Raw genomic sequence first — 12,577 nt, 5'->3', positions numbered from 1 at the left:
CTCCTCCAAGTCATTAATAAAAATGTTGACGAGCACTGGGCCCAGGACTGAGCCCTGCGGTACCCCACTCGTTACCTCTCCCCAGTTTGAGAAGGTCCCATTGATAAGCACTCTTTGAGTCCAATTCTGTAGCCAACTGTGGATCCACCGGATCGTTGTTTCATCTAGCCCACTTTGAGCTAGTTTGCTCATCAGGATATCATGGGGCACTTTGTCGAAAGCTTTGCTGAAGTCGAGGTATATGATGTCTACAGCATTCCCATGGTCCACAAGGGAGGTGGCTTGATCAAAAAATGAGATCATATTCGTCTGGCAGGAGTTGTTCTTGACAAATCCATGTTGGCTTCGAGTAATCACTGCATTGCTTTCAAGGTGCTTCCAGATGGATTGCTTTATCATCTGCTCCAGAATTTTCCTAGGGATTGATGTCAGACTGACTGGTCTGTAGTTCCGAGGTTCTTCCTTTTTACCCTTTTTGAAGATAGGGACAACATTCGCCCTCCTCCAGTCATCTGGCACTTCCCCCGTCCACCATGATTTCTCAAAGAGAATAGACAGCGGTTCTGAGAGTTCTTCTGCCAGGTCCTTTATCACTCTAGGATGCAGTTCATCTGGCCCTGGAGATTTGAACTCATTCAAAGTAATGAGGTGTTCCTTGACCATATGCCTATCGATCTCAAGCTGCAATCCTGCCCCTTCAGCCTGCACTTCGCCTTTGCCGGGGGGTCATAGACCCTCTTTTGGGACAAGACTGAGCCAAAGTAGGGATTGAGCACCTCTGCCTTTTCTTTGTCATCGTTATCATTTTGCCATCCTTATTTAATAGCTGAACCACCATGTCTTTCCTCTGCCTTTTACTACGCACGTAGCTGAAGAAAGCCTTTTTGTGGCTTTTAGCATCCCTCACTAACCTCAGCTCGTTCTCAGCTTTAGCCTTCCTGACGCCATCCCTGCAATTCTGTGCTACCTGCCTGTACTCTTCCTTTGTTACTTGGCCTTCTTTCCACTTCCTATATGTGTCCTTTTTTGTTTTTAGGTCATCTCTAAGCTTTTTGTGAAGCCACATTGGCTTCTTCTGTTGTTTTTCACCTTTTCTTCTTGTTGGAATTGTTTGTAATTGTGCCGTGAGAATTTCCTTTTTTAAAAGCTCCCACCCATCTTGGATTCCTTTTCTTGTTACGTCGCTTGCCATGGGACCTTCCTGATCATTGTTCTGGGTTTATTAAAATCAGCTTTCCTAAAATCCAGGGTACGTGTTTGACTACACTCGGCTTTTGCTGCCCTTAGAACCAAGAACTCAAATACAACATGGTCGCTTTCCCCCAGAGTTCCTGTAACTGCTACTTGATCCACTAAGTCATCTCTGTTGGTTAGGATCAAGTCAAGGACAGCCGATCCTCTAGTTCCTTCCTCTACTTTCTGTAGGAGGAAGTTATCCACCACACAAGTCAGGAATTTCCTGGAGGAGCCATGTTTTGCAGAATTTGTCTACCAACAAATATTGGGAAAATTGAAGTCCCCCATGACTACTACATCATGCTTCCTTAAAACATTGGCTATTTGCTTTTCAAAAGTTTCATCCTCGTCTTCTCCTTGATTGGGTGGCTGGTAGTAGACTCCGACCACCAGGTTCCTCTTATTCTTTGCTCCATTTATTTTGATCCAGATGCTCTCGATGGGTCTACCAAGCTCATCCACCTGTATTTCTGTGCAGAGATATGTATTTTTCACATACAGTGCAACCCCACCTCCCTTTCTGTTCCTCCTGTTCTTTTTGAACAAGTTATAGCCTTCAATTGCTGTATTCCAGTCATGAGAGTCATCCCACCAAGTCTCAGTTATACCTGTCAAGTCATAATTTCCCTCTTGTATTAAGAGTTCAAGTTCGTTCTGTTTGTTTCCCATACTCTGAGCATTAGTATATAGACATCGAAGACCATGTGCTTCATAGTCTGGCTTTCTTCCTACATGTGTCTGAAGACTATTATTGGGTGCTATCAGAGCTGTTCTCTCTGTTGCAGTGCATGCGCCTACGTCCATTGTTACCCCCAACATTACATCTCCCTTCCCCGTAGGATTCAGTTTAAAGCCCTCCTGATGAAGTTCTTCATGCTGTGGCCAAACACATTCTTCCCAGCCTTTGTGAGGTGCAACCCATCCCTTGCCAACAGCCCATCTTCCAGGAAATATAGCCCGTGGTCCCAGAATCTAAATCTCTCTTGCTGGCACCACCTTCGTAGCCAGTCATTCACCCAGAGTATTTTTCGTTCCCTTTCTATCCCTCTTCTAACTACTGGAAGGATGGATGAGAAAACTATCTGGGCTCCAAAGTTCTTGAGTTTCTTTCCCAAAGCTTCAAAGTCTGACGTGATTTCTTCGTAGCTCCGCTTGGTGGTATCATTTGTTCCCACATGGATGAGAAGGAAGGGATCCCTGTCAGTGGGCTTTATGAGTGCAGGCAACCTTTCAGTCACGTCTCTAAACCGTCCTCCCGGGAGACAGCATACCTGGCGAGTCCACGGGTCTTCGCGACATACTTGGGTCACGATCCCACGCAGCAAGGAGTGTCCCACTACTACCACTCTTCTCTTCTTCTTCTTCTTGTAGGCCTGGGTTTCATCGCCTCTGTTTGACTGACCTTTAGCCTCTTGCTCACTCTCATGCAGGTTCCCCTGTGATTCTTCCTCTGCAGGCTGTCCTCCAGTCTCATCCGCAAGTACCTGGAATCGGTTCCACAGCTCCACTGCTTCCACTGGTGCAGAGTGGCGTCTAGTTCTTCTTCTCCTAACTGTCACCCTTTTCCAAGGAGTATCCTCCACTCCATTTTTCCTCACCTCAGCATTTCCCACTTCTGCCTCATCTTGCTGTTGCTCTTCAAGCTTCTGGTCTTCCCTTTGCTGCTGTAGTTCCCCCATTCTGTCCAAGAACGCTTCGTGTTCTCTGATTCCCCGAAGGGTCGACAGTCGCCGCTCCAGTCCTCTTACTTTTTCTTCCAGCAGCGTGATCAACTTGCACTTGTTGCAGGTGTCGGCAATGTTGTTCTCAGGCAAGAAAACAAACATTGCACACACCTTGCAGGTCACCACCACTGGAGAGTCTTGTCCTTCCATAGCCTCTTTTCCCTTTTTGTGTCTAGCTTTGTGATTGTTCTAGACTAGCCTGTGCCTGCTCCTCTACTCAGTAGAGGTTAAAAGCAGAGTCCCACTGGTGTGGAAGTGTGTGTTGCAAGACAAATAAATGAAAAAAAAAGTTAGTTAAAAAAGAAAAAAAAATGTTAGGGGCCTCCCCCTTGACCTCCCCCGCCGAACTTGCCTGGCCAACTCCTATTTGCTCCCCCTGTTCACTTGCTCTGGATGCTCGTAGGGATGTACGAAAGTCACTTACCTTTTCAACGAGGTGATTCGCGGTGGGGGGGAGGCGCTCCGCACCTCCCCCCGAAATCCTAATCCGGCCAGCTCCGCTCCACGGAGATTCCGCAGAGTCGCCGGCCAGGGCCGCCCGCAGCCAGACATCCAGCCGCTGGGCAGCCTGCAGGCAAAAAAAAACCACCAGCGCACACAAATGGTAGTGGCTACGGCGGCCGCCATTTGCGTTCCCTTTTTTTGCTGTTTTAGCCTACGTAAATATTTACGTAAGCTATTACGGCGGGGGGGAAAAGGAACACAAATAGCGCCCACTACGCTATTTGCGTTCCCCTTTTTTTTCACCATAATAGCTTACGTAAATATTTACATAGGCTAAAACAGCGAAAAAAGGGAACGCAAATCGCGGCCGCCATATCTGCCGCCATTTGCGTACGCTGTATTTATTTTTTTTTAGCTTGCAATGATAGGCTACGTAAATATTTATGTAGCCTATCACGGCCTCCGCCGGGACGCAAATGGCGTCCCTGCGTTAGCTGTGATAGGCTACATAATTATTTATGTAGCCTATCACAGCTATGATGAGGAAGCGAATGGCGGCTGCAGGGCGGCCGCCATTCGCAAGTCAGCGCGGACGGCAGCAGGTAAGTGCTCCGTTTCGCGTGCCTTTCGGGGGGGGGGCTTCGTTCCACCACAGATTTCGGGGAGCTGAATGCACTGGCATTCGGCCTCACTGAGATCCGTGGTGGAATTCTCTGACATCCCTGTTCGCTCGCTCTCTGGGAGCTTGCTTGCTTCTGTAGTCCCTGGACCAGCTGGAGCAGCTTGCTCTGCTCTGCTCTGCTCAGCTGGGAGGCGGGAAACAGACTGAAGCTTCCCGCCCAGTCAGCTGCTGGGAGTACTCAGGCCACACACACCCAATTCAGTTGGAGCTCTCAGAAGTGAGCTCACAGCCACCTAGAAGGATAAAGGGCAGCCCCCTGGGCTTCCTGCAGCCCACGTACCTCTTAGCCTCTGTCTCCTTTGTCTCCTTTGTCTCTTCTACCACTGCAACTCCCCTGGCCAACTCCTGTTCGCTCCCCCTGTTCGCTCCCCCTGTTCGCTCGCTCTCTGGGAGCTTGCTTGCTTCTGTAGTCCCTGGACCAGCTGGAGCAGCTTGCTCTGCTCTGCTCAGCTGGGGGGCAGGAAACAGACTGATGTTTGTTGTCACACTCACTCACTCACTCACATACCATTTACTGAATGCCCGCTGATGATGTATGTTTCCCCAGAAATAAATAAGCAGTAACTCTGTATGCGGGTTAATACTGTGACTAAATGGGAGGGTATTTATTATTTATTTCATTTCTATACTGCCCAAAAGCCAAAGCTCTCTGGGCAGCTCTGAAAAATTAAAACCATAAGGTGCAGCATAAAACAATATAAAATATGAAAGTTTAAAGCCACAATATAACCGTACAACAGGAATAAAACCTAGCAGCGATACAAAGATTTCAAATACAGATTTAAAGCACTGGAGCGAAAAGAATAGGAAGCTAAAATACTGGGAAAATAAAAAGGCTTTCACCTGGTGCTGAAACGGGCAGGGTAGAAAACAGTATCTGTCCTCAATAGAAAATCCCCACCCTGTCAGAGAAATGTTCCAGAAGGCCAGAGTGACACCCCGCATCTCATCCCAAACTCAATGGGGGATGAGTTTTACACATGTTGCTGCTAGGGAATGTAGCTGTGGTGTATATTCTGGAAGCCCAATCCAGACATGCACAACACACACACACACACACACACACATACACAGTATCCTGCCCACCTTCTTTGCCTCTTGAAAGGAACACTGGAATGGAGGTGGAGACAGAAATAGGTCTTTCTATGTGTTGGCTGTGAGGCCAATCCCACCCCACTTAGACAACAATATCTTTCACAGGTCCCAACTTCTCATGGCATATTTATTCTCACATATCTCTATGTGTATGTTTAACCTGAAGAACTAAATACAGGTCAGGGGAAAAGGAAGACTCCAGCAATGCCACAGACCATACCAACTGCATTTTATATATCAGTTCCATAAACTATGTGTTGAATTTTGCCAAATTTGCCACTTTAAAGGGAGGAGCCTGGCTGCCTGCTAAGTCATAGTTTGTGGTGTCGATTGGGTGGGTGGGTGGGACTGTGCATGACTGTTGGGATATCAGCCGTGGCACAAGGTCTCTCACTGCCTGAGGTGGGAGAGAACATGCACCACCGCATCACACCTCTTGCCGCCGCATCATGCGCCCCCTTCCCTTTCACTTTGCCACTGTCATGGAGAGAAGAAACAGCTGGAGAGCTCTCATGAGCTGCTTCTTCTGGCTGTGTGGCTCTCCACAGAGTCGATGCAGCAGCAGAGGGAAGGGGGGCATGGCATGAGCACATGTGCGACAAGGAAAACAGAGTGTGGGTGGCTGTTCCAGAGAGCCCCACTAGCCGATCATTCCCTGTGGCAAATGCCGCTGCGGGAGAGCGGCTGGCGGGGCTCTCCAGAGCACCCGCTGGAGGTGGTGTGGCAGCAGCAGTGGTAAGCCCTCTGGGTGGGGAAGCGATGCAATTCACTGCTGTTCCTGCTCCACCACCTGATGTGGGCACCTCACCCTGCTTCATGCGAGACAGCCCCAGCCGGGGTGGAGTAAGAAATGAGAAGCAAGCATTTAGAAAAGACCAGCTTTGAAAACTAAGAGAATACAATCCTGAGGATCTTCTTTTCAGGAAGGAACATGTGTGTACATGTGGGCCTACAGCAGCACCCAGTGGCCACTGCAGGTAGCTTCTCCAGCAAAGTTTATTTTAATGGAAGATGAGGATGTCCACCCCACAAAGCATTCCTGCACAAAGGCAGGCCTAGCCACAAGGTAACTGGAGCACTCACTGGCTGAGCTGGACTCCAGATGTTCTTGTTGCTTTAATTCAGCTCCAGAATAGGAAGGAAAGGGTGCACATACACTGCAGGAACATCAGGAGGGCCACCTGTCATGTGTTATGTGCTTATCTCTCTTCCCACCATATTTTTGGGGGAAAACCCAGGCATGGAAAATGGGCAGCACCTGGAAGGCAAAGGAAGTTAATGCAAATAAAGCTGTGGGATGTGGGGCAGCCAATGATTATGACTTGTGTCGAGCCACTCAGTGAATCTAGGGCTCCGGTGGGTGTTGAACCCAAGAATGTCACAGGCATAAACCCAGTCTTCCATTTACTGGGCCACCCTAGCTCAACACCACTTGATGATATAAGCACATTCATCTGCTTTTGAACCCTTTCCATCACTCTCCCAAATTAAGGTGTCCACACATTTGTCAGTGACAAAGCGTCTCAGCCCCAGTGGCAAAGCGTCAAGGTGAAAATAAGTTAAGCACGCGCACGCGCACACACACACACACACGTTAAGCACCCAAGGAAGCTTAGGAACAGGGTGGGGAGACCAGGAGAGTAAAATCTTCCTCACCCTCTCCTAGTAAATAACTTCATTATTAAACAAAACCCCAAAATAAAATAATCACAATTTCTCGATGCCCTAAATGACTGTTCCCTAGAACAGTTGGTCATGGAACTGACCAGAGGGGAGATGGCCCTGGACTTAATCCTAAGTGGTGCTGCGCAGAATCTAGTGCAAGATGTGAGTATTGGCAAACCAGTTGGAAACAGTGACCACAGTGCTATCAAATTTAATTTATACTGAAATCGAAAATTGCCAAGGAAGTCCTAAACTATCACATTTGACTTCAAAAGAGGAAATGTTGCTAAAATGAGGGAACTGGTAAAAAGCAAGTTGAAAGGGGAAGTCGTGGGGTAAATCTCTCCAAAAACCTTGGAGGTTATTCAAAACCACAAAAACAGAAGCTCAGCTAAAATGAATACTACAGGTTAGGAGAGGTAGCACCAAGTCCTGAGAGGTTGGAAGAATGCTTAATGAACAATCTGAAGGAAGCTACAGAGGAAAGAAGCTTCCATCAGAAAATGGAAGTCTTGCCCAAACAGAAGAACATAAAGGAACACAAACTTGCACAAAGAAAATGCAAGACAAACATAAGACATGCAAAAACAAGCTTTCCAAGAGCATATTGCTAGCAGCAGCAGGGAAAACAATAAACTATTTAAATACATCAGAAGAGTTTGAGGAACGGAGGCAAATGCTGGTGATAAGAAATGAATTTCTACACCTATTGACAAATTGAAAGCTAATACATCAACAGGCCCAGATGGTATCCATCCTAGGGTGCTTCAAGAACTCAAAATGTGAAATTGGTGATCTTCTAAGCAAAATATATAACATGTTCCAAAGATCAGCCTCTATACCAGAGGAGTGGAAAGTGGCCAACATAACATAAATTTTTTTTAAAGGATCTGGGGGGGATCAGGGAAATTACAGACTAGTTAGTTTAATGTCTGTCTGCATAAATTGGTGGAAGGCAGCTAGTTAGTCACTGTGTGAACAGAATGCTGGACTAGATAGATCCTTGGTGTGATCCAACATGACTCTTCTTATGTACTTACCTAGAATTATGATTAATCCGCCCCTGAACTGGACGCCTTTGTGAAAGTTAAGCACTGCTTGCTCCACGTAAAACCCATGAGAACTACAAAGGCAACTTACTTTCCCTCAAGCCCAACCGAAATATCTGCTGTCACATCTGATTCCGAATCAGTACATCAAGCTTTCATACCACCATTTTGAAATTCTGAAATGGCTATTGGGTGGTATAGAAATGAAATAAATACATAAAATAAAATAAACTTGTGGCTGCTTTCTGTTGCTGCCCCATGTACCATAGCATGGGAAATAAACAGTTAACAAAAGGCAGCCTCCCCCCCCCACACACACAAATAACTGCATTTGAACACCAACAACAAGGACTACACTTTTTTTTAATTGTCATCCACTAAAACCCCAAAGCATCAACCAAAATTTTTTTAGGTTGAAATTGAATTTAGAATTTTAAAGTCTGGAGAACTTCAAGGTATTAAAAACTTTGAAACTAAGCAGTTGCTATTGATAGTCTTATCCTCCATGAATTTGTCTAATGCCCCTTTTAAGCCATCTAAGTAGGTAGCCATTACCACACTGTGTGGTAGTGAATTCAATAGTTAGGATGTATGAGGAATTACTTCCTTTTGGCTGTCTTGAATCTCCCACCATTCAGCGTCATTGAATGACTCCCCAAAATATGATTATCACACCCAATGGCAGCACTGAAATTTAGTGGACCCTTGGGCAAGAGGGTCTCAGTACATCTTGTAAGTGGGTTCTCCAACATGAAATATGGATTAAATTGAGCCACATACCAAGCATTTCTGTGGTTTCTCCTCTGCGTGAACTACATAATGGGAAGTGAGATCTGTCTTGTGACTGAAACATTCTCCACACCCCAAGCATTTCTACAGTTTCTCCCCTCTGTGAGTTCTTTGATGAAAAGCAAGGGTTGTCTTTCTACTGAACCTATTTTCACACTGGAAGCCTTTCCACAGGTTTTCACCAATGTAAATTATTTGATGATGATGACGAATTGCATTTCTATACCACCCCATAGCCGAAGCTCTCCGGGTGGTTTACAAAAGTTAAAACATTAAATACAATATAAAAAGTTTAAAAGCCATTTACAAAAAAAGCACATAAAAGCACACCAACAATATATACAAACATATAATTGAAAACAACATTGAACTATCTGACATAACTAAAGACACATCCAGGACCGGTTAAAACTCACCATGAGCTGCCAGATGCCTGGAAAAAGAAGTAGGTCTTAACCTGGCACCAAAAAGATAATAATGTTGGCACCAGGTGGACCTCATCAGGGAGCTTGTTCCACAGATGGGGGGCCACCACTGAGAAGGCCCTCTCCCTCATTGCTGCCTTCCAAGCTTCCCTTGGAGGAAGGCTCTCGGAGGAGGGCCTAAAATTCTGAATGTAGTGTATGGGTAGGTTCATTTCGGGAAGGCATGCCATCAGGTATTGCGGTTCCAAGCTGTGTAGGGCTTTACAAGTTAAAACCAGTGCCTTGAATTGAGCTCGGAAGCATATAGGCAGCCAGTACAAGCAGGCCAGAGTTGGTCTTATATGTTTGAACCTTCTGGTCCTGGTTAACAATCTGGCCGCTGCATTTTGCACAAGCTGCAGCTTCTGAACCATCTTCAAAGGCAGCCCCATGTAGAGTGCATTGCAGTAATCTAACCTGGAGGTCACCAGAGCATAGACAACAGAAGCCAGGTTATCCCTTCCAGATAGGGGCACAGCTGGGCCACCAGCCAAAGTTGGTAGAAAGCACTCGGTGCCACGGAGGCCACCTGAGGCTCAAGTGAGAAAGATGGCTCCAGGAGAACCGCCAAGCTGTGGACCTGCTCCTTCAGGGGGAGTGCAGCCCCATCCAGAACAGGTTGAGCACCCTCCATCCGGTCAGCAGAACCACCCACCAACAGCATCACAGTCTTGTCTGGATTGAGCTTCAGTTTATTAGCCCTCATCCAGTCCATTGTTGCAGACAGGCACCAATTCAGCACATCCACAGCCTCACCTGAAGAAGATGAAAAGGAGAAATAGAGCTGCGTGTCATCAGCATACTGATGACAACACACTCTGAAACTCCAGATGACTGCACTCAACTGAACAGCATGGGGGACAAAATTGACCCCTGTGTAACCCCATATTGGAGAATCCACGGGGCCAAGCAGTGTTCCCCAAGCACCACCTTCTGGAGCCGACCCTCCAAGTAGGATCGAAACCACTGCAATGCAGTTCCTCCCACTCCCAGCTCAGAGAGACGTCCCAGAAGGATACCATGGTCGATGGTATCGAAAGTCGCCGAGACATCAAGGAGAATCAACAGGATCACATTCCCCCCGTCTTTCTCCTGACATAGGTCATCATACAGGGCAACCAAGGCTGTTTCTTTGCCAAAACCTGGCCTGAACCCCAACTGAAATGGATCCAGATAATCGGTCTCATCCAAGAGTGCCTGGAGCAGGTTGGCAACCACTCGCTCAAGGACCTTGCCCAGGAATGGAACATTTGCAACCAGCCTACAATTATTAAGGTTTTCTGGGTCTAGGGAGGATTTCTTCAGGAGTGGTCTCACCACTGCCTCTTTCAGGTGGCCTGGGACCACTCCCTCTCATAATGAGGCACTAATCCCCTCCCTAGCCCAGCCTGCTATCCTTCCCTGCTAATTTTTATTGGCCAAGGGGAAGGATCCAATATGGAAGTAGTTGTACAAACCAGTCCAAGCATCTTGTCCACGTCCTCAAGCTGTACCAACTGAAACTTATCCAAGAAAACTGGACAGGGCTGTGCTCTGGATACCTCACCAGATTCACCTGTAGTAATACTGGAGTCTAAGTCCCAACGGATGCAAGAGATTTTATTCTGGAAGTGCCTAGCCAGCGCATTACAGCGGGCCTCAGATTGTTCCATAGTGTCCTTAAGGCCAGAATGTAAAAGGCCCTGGACAACCCTAAAAAGCTCCGCTGGGCAGCATATAGATGATTGAATAGAGGCAGTGAAATACTTTTTCCTTGCCACTCTCACTGCCTTTGAATATGCCTGGCCATAGGCACGCACCAGGGTTCGACTGCATCCACTAGGAGTTTTTCTGCACCTGCACTCAAGCCATCACCTATTTTCTTTCATCACTCTCAGCTCCAGGGTATACCACAGAGCCGTATGAGCTCTTCTCTGAAGAGGGCGCACAGGAGCGATCATGGCAACTGCCTGGGTCATTTCTGCATTCCACAGATCAACCAGGGCTTCGACAGGAGCGCCAGCCATATCAGGCGGACCCCCCCCCCCCCGAGCCCTCTGGAAACCATCCAGAACCATTAGCCTCCAGGGGCGGACCATCTTAATAGGTCCCCCACCCCTGCAGAGGGGAAACGCTGCTGTAAGTCTAAACCTCAGCAGGCAGCGATCTGACCATGACAAAGGGACTGATACAAAGTCCCCCACCTTCAGATCACCATCTCCATGTCCAGTTGAGAAAATCAAGTCTAGAGTGTGCTACGCTACATGCGTCAGGCCGATGACATGTTGGGACTGTCTCATGGCTGTCATGGAGGCCATGAAATCCTGAGCTGCCCCCAACAAGGTGCCCTCAGTGTGAATGTTGACATCCCCCAGAACCAACAGTTCGGGGGATCTCAGCGGCACACCCGAGACCACCTCCCTCAGCTCACCTAGGGCAGCTGTTGAGCAGCGGGGTGGGCAGTACACCAACAGAATCCCTAATCTGTCCCGCTGACCCAACACAAGGTGCAAACACTCCAGACCGGTAATCACATGGACAGGGGGCCTGCAGAGGGAGATGGAATTCCTATAGACCACAGCAACGCCCCCTCCCTGGCCTACAAGCCTTCCCTGATGCTGGACCAAGTACCCTCATGGGCAGAGCTCAGGGGAGACTGACTCCTCCCTGCTCACCCACCCAGGTCTCAGTTATACATGCCAGATCGGCCACCTCATCCACTCTGAAGTCATGGATAAGGGGGGCCTCATTCTGAACCGATCTGGCTTTTAAAAGCAGCATCCGGAGACCGGAAGGCAAGCTGATAGGGCAGCCACCAAACCTGCGGGTGCAGGAAGGACTGAAACACAGCACGATGATTAACTGCCTGAGCCACGTTCCCCTTACCTGGCGAGTCCTCCTCACAACTCCATATATCCTTCTACCTGTCACTACACTGATTGGCCCCCCCTCAGGTTCCCCCAATTGGCCCAATATCCTCCCTCCCAGGCACATATCAGGCCACCAGAAAGCCAGACAAAGGAACAGGGTCCAGGTCCTGAATCACTCACAGCTACATGGTTCCTGGCACTTCCAGCTGTAGGCAGCCTTTACAGCTGGAGCCAGGTGGGGGCCCTGCCCTCCCAGGCAAGGGGGAAAGAGCCAGGCAGAGAAGCAGGGTCCCGGTCCTGCAGGGCTCACAGCTGGGTGGCCTCTCTGGATGGTTTCATGAGATATGTTTTCTCAAAGAAGCTCTTTCCACATTCCAAACATTTATGTGGCTTCTCCTGAGTGTGAGCTTTTGATGGTAAGGAAGTGTTTCTTCAAATGGAAGCTCTTTTCATGGTCCAAGCCATTAATATGGTTTCTCAAGTTTGTAAAATCGTTGATATTTAGTGAGGTGTGTACTTTGATTAAAGCTCTTTCCATGTTATTGGATTACAACTTCCACCACCTCTAACCACTTGCCAT

General features: G+C 47.8%; 1 pseudogene; it reads right to left on the bottom strand.

The window, feature by feature from the left end:
• Positions 1 to 10,998: 10,998 nt before the first annotated feature.
• Positions 10,999 to 12,577, bottom strand: LOC146360355 (uncharacterized; annotated as a pseudogene).

The sequence above is a fragment of the Heloderma suspectum genome, chromosome 1 (assembly GCF_057233095.1).
Source record: "Heloderma suspectum isolate Gila_16-S chromosome 1, 16-S_ref, whole genome shotgun sequence".
In the NCBI taxonomy this organism is placed as follows: Eukaryota; Metazoa; Chordata; class Lepidosauria; order Squamata; family Helodermatidae; genus Heloderma; species Heloderma suspectum.
The sequence above is the reverse complement of the archived record's forward strand: the minus strand, read 5'-3'. Positions and strand labels throughout refer to the sequence as shown.